Genomic DNA, 9,316 nt, shown 5'->3' with positions numbered 1-9,316 from the left:
GGTGAAGGCCGATTATGGAAAAAAGAATCAATCTTTTGGAAGCTTCCATATTGGAGAGATCTACAGGTTAGGCATTGTCTTGACGTTATGCATATAGAGAAAAATGTATGCGATGCCATACTCGGGACTCTCATGAACATTCCGGGTAAGATAAAGATGTTAGGGCCGTGCGAGATTGGTTTGAATGTAAGGGTCTTCGTCCGGAGTTGTGGGCACATGTTAAGGTGAGTAAGAAAAGAAATAGAGCTGATGATGAAGTTGGTGGCAGTAAGAAGAAGATGCTTAATGACAAAGTTTATTTGCCTCCTGCTTGCTACACATTGTCCAAAGCAGAGAAGCGGACATTTTGTGATTGTTTGTATGGCATTAAGGTTCCGTCTGGGTACTCATCCAACATGAAGAGATTTGTTAGCCTAAATGGTGAGCTGAAGTTGGGAAGCATGAAATCTCACGATTGCCATGTAATGATGCAAGTGTTCTTACCAATTGCAATCCGTGGAATACTGCCAAAACATGTGAGATATGCTATTACCGAGCTATGTTCGTTCTTCAACACAATTTGTAGTAAAGTTCTTGATCCCTTTAAACTTGATGCACTTCAACTCGACGTGATTGTAACTTCATGCAAGTTTGAGATGTATTTTCCACCTTCTTTCTTTGACATAATGGTTCATCTTATTGTCCATCTCGTTCGTGAGATCAAACTTTTGGGTCCAGTTTTTTTAAGGTGGTGTTATCCTTTTGAAAGACACATGAGTGTTTTACAAAACAAGGTGAGGAATCCAGCACAACCCGAGGGGACTATGATTCAAGGCACTGTGAGCGATGAGATTAGTAACTTTATAGCCGAGTATTTGGCCATGGCAAAGCCTATTGGACTTCCCACCTCTAGACATGAAGGAAGGCTTGAGGGAAAAGGAACAATAGCCTCCAAATCGGTCACACCTCCTCGAGAAAGCCTTCTACAAGCACACTTGTATGTGTTGCATCATATTCCGGAAGTTCATCCTTTTTTGAGTGAGCATTTTGATATATTGCGCGCAAAACATCCTTCTAAAGGGGATAGGGCATTGATGCAGTTGCATAACAAGACGTTTATTAATTGGTTTCATAATCGAGTAATATGCGAAGAATTCAAGGGTGTATCCGAAATTGTTAAGTGGTTAGCTTTTGGTCCTCGTGATGATGTCAACAAATATGAGGGTTACGATGTCAATGGCTTCACATTTTGGACTGAGGGTCAAGACAAGAAGTCATCGTATCTACTGAATAGTGGGGTTTCTATTTTGGCGTCATCTACATTTTACGCGAGTGCGAAGGATCAAGCGCCGGTTGATGCTAAATTGGTATACTACGGGCGGGTACATGAAATATGGGAGCTTGACTACTCTACTTTCAATATTGGTCTTTTCAAATGTAAGTGGGTAGATAATAATCGACGATACATAAAAAATGACGACCCTTGTGGATTCACTCTTGTAGACTTAGCTCGTTTGCGTGATAGTGAGGAGCCATTCATACTAGCCACACAAGCAAGCAAGTATTCTACATTGTAGACCCGTCTGATAAAAAATGGTCTATTGTTGTACCGGGAAAAAGAAGCATTCTTGGTATAGGTGATGTTCTGGATGAGGAAGAATATGAAGCTTTTGAAGACTCCCCTCCCTTTATCAATCCAATATCAGTGGATCAAGATGATGTAGATGATGTAGATGTTGGTTATATGCGTGTAGATCACACGGAAGGAATACATTTGAATTAAGTGATTCACAAGGTATGAATTTAAAGCTTTTAAAAGTTTTTTTGGCACTTGGTTTGTTTTGCATGAAACTTTGCACAGAACACTTATTTGTTATATATTATTGTGTTGAACGTACGTATTAGAATTGTAAATCATAGTCATATTCTTAATATTACTTAGCTTATGTTCTAATATATTTCTATTCATACTCTTTCAGGTACTGATATATAATGCATCTATTCAGAGACGAAATTGTCCCCGAGATTGAGACCTCGGATAATGAGCATCGTAGTGATTTTGAGACTGAAGACGCCCTACCAATGGATGCTCCCACTACCAGTAAGAAAAGAAAAGGGCGAGGTCCTACGAAAAACCTCAAAGTCACGGAACCAATGCATTTGGAATACAATGCATTGGGTCAACCCTGCGGAAAATGGCGTAGGCAATATGGAAAACAAGTGGGCCTATGTATCCGCAAGATTTCCATGTTGCACGCATGGAACGAGGTTCCAGAGGGTTTGAAAAACTCTCTATGGAATGATACTGTGGTAAGCAACTTTACTATTTTTACTCATTTAGTTTCATTTTAAAATTAATTTAATTGACAGTAACAAATATAAATTTTTTTTGTAGAATCTTTTCCACATCGAGAGCGATGAGGACAAGAAGAATGTGTTTCTTTCAGCTGTTGCTGAAAGATTCAGAGATTTCAAATCCAAGCTAGTAACTGGCTGGATTACGAAGACCCGTGCCCGTACGACCAAAAAGGTCAAAACGGGAAACGAAGGTGGAATGCAAGCACCTTCGAAGATGCCCTACGAAATATGGGGTCACATATCGAAGAGGGATTGGGAGGCCTTTGTTGCCAAAAGAACAACTCCCATAGAAGTTGTAAGTATTTCATATTATATTATAGTTTACCAATTTGAATTTACTTCTTTTGATTCAGTCATTAAACTAATACATGACATTCGATTTCTATTGATTAATTGGGAAAAGCGTGGTAAAGCTTCTGATTCTGCAAGCAAAAGGAAGTTTTACCATCGCTTAGGCCAGAAAACGTACGATGAGGTCCGAAAAGAGTGGGTGGATGCGGGTTTATACCCCAATCAAAGTTCATCCACACCCTCATCTACGACTACCTCCGCATCCGTACATACTCTTGCTAGAGATCGGGTGCGTGATTGGTATTGCGGGCTTCATTCCCGAGATGCAAGTGGTAAATTTACCATTAATGATCCGGGAACGAAGAAGGTTGCTGATGCTGTGGTGAGTTTTGAAATTATTAAGTATATTCTTCATTTGTTTTGTATTCTTTGGCTTTGATGTACTTATACTAATTACTATATATGACACTTTTTATTTGAACAGATGGGCTGGAAGGAAAAAGAAGCTACGGGGGAGTTCACCCTAAAAGGCAATGTTGACGCATTGCATATGGTCTTAGGGAAAGACCACAGTGGGCGGGTAGTCGGAAAAGGAGGCGTCCGCGTGGGGTTACAGAAGGAATTCGGCAAAGAGTGTGTTGCTACTCAATCCCGAACGGCACTGCTGGAAGAAGCAGCAACCCTCCGAGCGGAAATTACGAAGGACGTTCTCGCGAAGGTGGCCACCGTGTTGCAAAAGATGGGTGCACCCATTGTGGACTTGGCAAACCTGATTGTCGAGGATCAGGGAAGTCAACATGGGGATTCTAACGCTTTGGTCGAGCCAACACCCGAGCCCATTACCCCCGTAGCACCCCAGCTCTTTACTAGTACCCCCGTTGCTCAAAATCCGGAGCCAACTCCGGTGCCAGTGCTACAGGTACATAGTTTTTAAATATATAAGCACTTATTAATTTAAATTGCAACGCGTAATTAAAATTTTATTATGATGCTTATTATACTAAACGACACAATTTTCAGGAGGCGACTCCTTGTTCTCTTTTGCTGCCTCAGTTAGGTGTTGCTAGTGATGGCGACTTAACTGAGGTTGCATATGGTATGGCACAGCCAAATAAAGAGGGCCAAACAGTGCATTCAGTGCCTGTTACAAGTGGCCACATCAGTGTGGCCGTGGAGACTATTGTAAAGGGGTTTGAAGATTTCTCACTCCCAATTCCAATGCCAGCATGGAGCCTTGAGAAACTATCAGACGCCCTAGGTAGTTTCGTCACATGGCCATATGCTTGGGTCCGATTCACTAACATGGTAAGAATCATTTGTACCTTATTTATTTTTATTTTTTTAATTGCATGCTCACACTAATTTAATTTTATAAATTGAAATAGCAAAAGAGTCCAAAGGGATCTTGTAGAGAGGTCGGTTCCTCAGCAAAGGTGTCGACTGGGTCAAAGTCGATGCCAAGCACTCCAATTTTGACTGATGAGGAGCTAAAAGATCTCTCTCAAGATTGCAAATGGCTGCATTATTGTGCATCTCGCATAAGTGAGGAGGACCCAATCATGTTGCCCCTGCTGAAGGAGCAATACTGCTTTTCAGAAGACCCGTATGTAATTATTGGTCCTAGTGACATCGGGCAATTTTTGAGAGGAGAGATGCTGAACGTAGCTCTTTTCCATGTCTACATGAGGTGATGTTCATTATCTACAAGTTAGGCATTGTTGTTTAATTGTTTTAATGACCGAATTACTAACAAAATTCTCTTATTTGTGAGTTTAGTGCGGTTTACGAGGAGGTAAATTCTTGCGAACCTCCAATAAAAATTGGATGGTTTTGTCCGGAGACGATTTCGGGTAGTAAATGTAGAAATGATCCAGATGTCGTCAGAGCATACATTGAGACTGCTTTGACTAATTCCCTTGCATCTAAACACACATTCATTCTGGCTCCATATTGGGAAGAGTAAGTTTTATTTTTGAAATTGAACTTATCTTTTGATTTTTAAAGTCACCTAATCTCTAATTTGTTGATTTTAAATTTGTGTTTGTAGTTTGCATTGGATACTTTTGATCATATGTCCTTTAACGAACACCGTGCACGTCTTCGACTCATTACAAAAACCTAACAGCCTACCTCGCAACATAAGATTCAAAGCATTGTTGAATGCGTACGTAATATTAATTATTTTACCAATTTGATTTAATTAAGTGTTATATATATATATAAATGGTATTACTTTTCCCCTGCGTTTCAGCGCAATGAAAAGAGTGCGTGGACAAATGGGATCTACATCCAGAGCCACATTTCCAAAATGGATAGCAAGAAAGGTACACAAATTCGATTTTATGGGTTTTTAAGCGTTTTTGTCAATTTCGCGCGTAAAGTAGGTCAAACATGGTTTGTTATGCACGAAACTTGGCACACAACACTATTTGGTATATATTATTGTGTTGAAATGGTTAGAATTGATAATAATAGTCATATGCTAGAAATTAGAAGTTAAGTTGCGATTTTATGCGTTTTTAAGTGTTTTTGTGAATTTCGCGCGTAAAGTAGGTCAAACATGGTTTGTTATGCACGAAACTTGGCACACAACACTATTTGGAATATATTATTGTGTTGAAATGGTTAGAATTGATAATAATAGTCATATTCTAGAAATTAGAAGTTAAGTTGCGATTTTATGCGTTTTTAAGCGTTTTTGTCAATTCCGCGCGTAAAGTACTCAAACTTGGTTTTGATGCGAAACCGGGGCTGATTAAGGCCTTGGTTATGCAAGGATTAATGTTGTGCGTAAGCTTTGATTAACGACACAGTCAAAAACTACAAATGATCTTGAAAAGAACACGAAACAACCACAAACACTTAAACAAAATTCTGATCTAGCAAACTGTCGACCAGCCCTCCTTCGGCTCAGCTTCTAGGAGTCCACGGGGATTGTTAGAATGGTTTTAGGACCTTGATAGCTAGATCCAAGTACCAAGATTCCATTTCCACTTTAGCCTAGGTCCTGTATGCATAGGTTTGGTCTCCACGTGTCGTGCAAGGTGGTCTGGTCACTAGTTTGATGCTGTCAATTTCGTGTTTTTATTTGTCAATTTCGCGCGTAAAGTAGGTCAAACATGGTTTGTTATGCACGAAACTTGGCACACAACACTATTTGGCATATATTATTGTGTTGAAATGGTTAGACTTGATAATAATAGTCATATGCTAGAAATTAGAAGTTAAGTTGCGATTTTATGCGTTTTTAAGCGTTTTTGTCAATTTCGCGCGTAAAGTAGGTCAAACATGGTTTGTTTTGCACGAAACTTGGCACACAACACTATTTTGCATATATTATTGTGTTGAAATGGTTATACTTGATAATAATAGTCATATGCTAGAAATTAGAAGTTAAGTTGCGATTTTATGGGTTTTTAAGCGTTTTTGTCAATTTCGCGCGTAAAGTAGGTCAAACATGGTTTGTTATGCACGAAACTTGGCACACAACACTATTTGGCATATATTATTGTGTTGAAATGGTTATAATTGATAATAATAGTCATATGCTAGAAATTAGAAGTTAAGTTGCGATTTATGCGTTTTTAAGCGTTTTTGTGAATTTCGCGCGTAAAGTAGGTCAAACATGGTTTGTTATGCACGAAACTTGGCACACAACAAGATTTGGCATATATTATTGTGTTGAAATGGTTAGAATTGATAATAATAGTCATATGCTAGAAATTAGAAGTTAAGTTGCGATTTTATGCGTTTTTAAGCGTTTTTGTCAATTCCGCGCGTAAAGTACTCAAACTTGGTTTTGATGCGAAACCGGGGCTGATTAAGGCCTTAGTTATGCAAGGATTAATGTTGTGCGTAAGCTTTGATTAATGAAACAGTCAAAAACTACAAATGATCATGAAAAGAACACGAAACAACCACAAACACTTAAACAAAATTCTGATCTAGCAAACTGTCGACCAGCCCTCCTTCGGCTCAGCTGCTAGGAGTCCACGGGGATTATTAGAATGGTTTTAGGACCTTGATAGCTAGATCCAAGTACCAAGATTCCATTTCCACTTTAGCCTAGGTCCTGGATGCGTAGGTTTGGTCTCCACGTGTCGTGCAAGGTGGTCTGGTCACTAGTTTGATGCTGTCAATTTCGCGTTTTTATTTGTCAATTTCGCGCGTAAAGTAGGTCAAACATGGTTTGTTATGCACGAAACTTGGCACACAACACTATTTGGCATATATTATTGTGTTGAAATGGTTAGACTTGATAATAATAGTCATATGCTAGAAATTAGAAGTTAAGTTGCGATTTTATGCGTTTATAAGCGTTTTTGTCAATTTCGCGCGTAAAGTAGGTCAAACATGGTTTGTTATGCACGAAACTTGGCACACAACACTATTTGGCATATATTATTATGTTGAAATGGTTATACTTGATAATAATAGTCATATGCTAGAAATTAGAAGTTAAGTTGCGATTTTATGGGTTTTTAAGCGTTTTTGTCAATTTCGCGCGTAAAGTAGGTCAAACATGGTTTGTTATGCACGAAACTTGGCACACAACACTATTTGGCATATATTATTGTGTTGAAATGGTTATAATTGATAATAATAGTCATATGCTAGAAATTAGAAGTTAAGTTGCGATTTTATGCGTTTTTAAGCGTTTTTGTCAATTTCGCGCGTAAAGTACTCAAACTTGGTTTGTTATGCACGAAACTTGGCACACAACACTATTTGGCATATATTCCGAGGGAAACACGCGCTTTGAGAAGTGAAGAGATGCGCGAATTAAAAGACAAGATTGCCGTGTATCTTGCTAATATTTGTCCTTGATAAATTGTAATTAGTATTGATTATTTTTTATAGTTTATTTAATTAATGTATATATATATATATATATATATATATATATATATATATATATATATATATATATATATATATATATATATATATGTACGTACATATTATATTATATATATATATACGAGCGAGAGTTTTTTATTACAAAGAGATTAATGTTGATTATCTGTGATTATCACTGGATTAATCACTGTTATTACATTGTAATATTATTGCATTATTATAAGGATTAAACGGAAAAAGAAAAAAAAAAAAGACACTTATTGCTGCGGTTTTACCACTGACCGCAGCAAATAACACACATTATTTGCTGCGGTTTTAGCCCATGACCGCAGCAAATAACACCCATTATTTGCTGCGGTTTTAGCCCATGACCGCAGCAAATAATGCCCTTATTTGCTGCGGTTTTGAACCGCAGCATTTAAAGTAGGACATTTTGCTGCTATTACTATTGCTGGGGGCCAAAACCACAGCAAATAATGGCAAAAAAACCGCAGCAAACGAGGTTTTTTCCACTAGTGTACTGCGGAAGAATGGGCTAAAATTGAAAAAATTTTCAAGTTTTTAAAAGTTTTTTATGAAGCTACTCTTGCTTTTTCTGGGAGTAGATATCCTACTGCTAACTTATACTTTACTAATGTGTTGAGGGTAAGAATGCTTTTAAAAAGTGAGATGGAGAGTACGGATGGTTTTATGAAGAAAATGGCTTGTAAGATGTATGAAAAATTTGGGAAATATTGGAGTGATTTTAGCATTATTATGGCAGTCGCTGTTGTGTTAGATCCTAGGTTTAAGCTTCAATTTGTTCAATGGAGCTTCAAAAAAGTTTACGGAGATGGTGTTGATTATGAGGAACAAGTGGCTAAGGTGAGGGAGAAAATACAAGAAATTTATAATATTTATGCTCTTAAACTATCTACAACTTCTCCAAGACAAAAATATGGAGGTTTACATGTTGAAAATATCGAGGATGCTACCGATGAGTTTATGACCGTAAGTGATTTTAGCATTACTTTTTTGTTTGTTTCTTTACCTTTTAGAAATTTGATGTAAATGCTTGTTTTATAGGACTTTGATAGTTTCTCTAATGAGCATAGTACTGTGATTATGAAATCTGATTTGGAGATGTGTTTTGAGGAGCAACTAGTGCCTCGTTCAGTTAATCTTGATATTCTTGCGCATTGGAAGACAAATGTATCTCGTTATCCGGTACTTTCTTTAATGGCTAGAGATATTCTTGCCATTCCTATATCTACCGTGGCTTCCGAATCTGCCTTTAGCATTGGTGGTCGGGTACTTGATTGCTATCGAAGTGCTTTGAAGCCAAATATTGTCCAAGCTATTGTTTGTCTAAAGGATTGGACATTTGAAGGAGGTAATTTTCTATACACTAATATGTCTAAGTTAATAATGGTTTTGGTTAGTTGCTTTTATTGGTGTTAATATTTTTGTTTGTTAATGAAGCAAAAATGGAATCACAATTGGATGAGCTTTGTGGGATGGTAATGAAGATTAAAGATTTAAAGTTGTTGAAGAAGAAGAAGACATATCTTACCCTAGTCCAAGTCCAAGTCCATGTCAAAGTTCCGATCAACATGAATTCAGCTCAAAAGCATCTTCCTCGGCCACCATATTTTAGATTGTGATGATTTGTAGAAACTAGAAACTAATTATGATACTTTTGTTTTTGGCTTGTCAACTTAACAATTTGTTGTGCTATTTTCCTTGTTTGTGGACTCTTGAAGACTTTTAAGTTTTAACTAGGAAGTATAGACTGTTATGAAGCCATCTAGCAAGATAGTATTATCTTGTTATGAATATGATGAATGTC

Source organism: Amaranthus tricolor, chromosome 14 (assembly GCF_026212465.1).
Source record: "Amaranthus tricolor cultivar Red isolate AtriRed21 chromosome 14, ASM2621246v1, whole genome shotgun sequence".
In the NCBI taxonomy this organism is placed as follows: domain Eukaryota; kingdom Viridiplantae; phylum Streptophyta; class Magnoliopsida; order Caryophyllales; family Amaranthaceae; genus Amaranthus; species Amaranthus tricolor.
Note: the sequence above shows the minus strand (reverse complement) of the source record.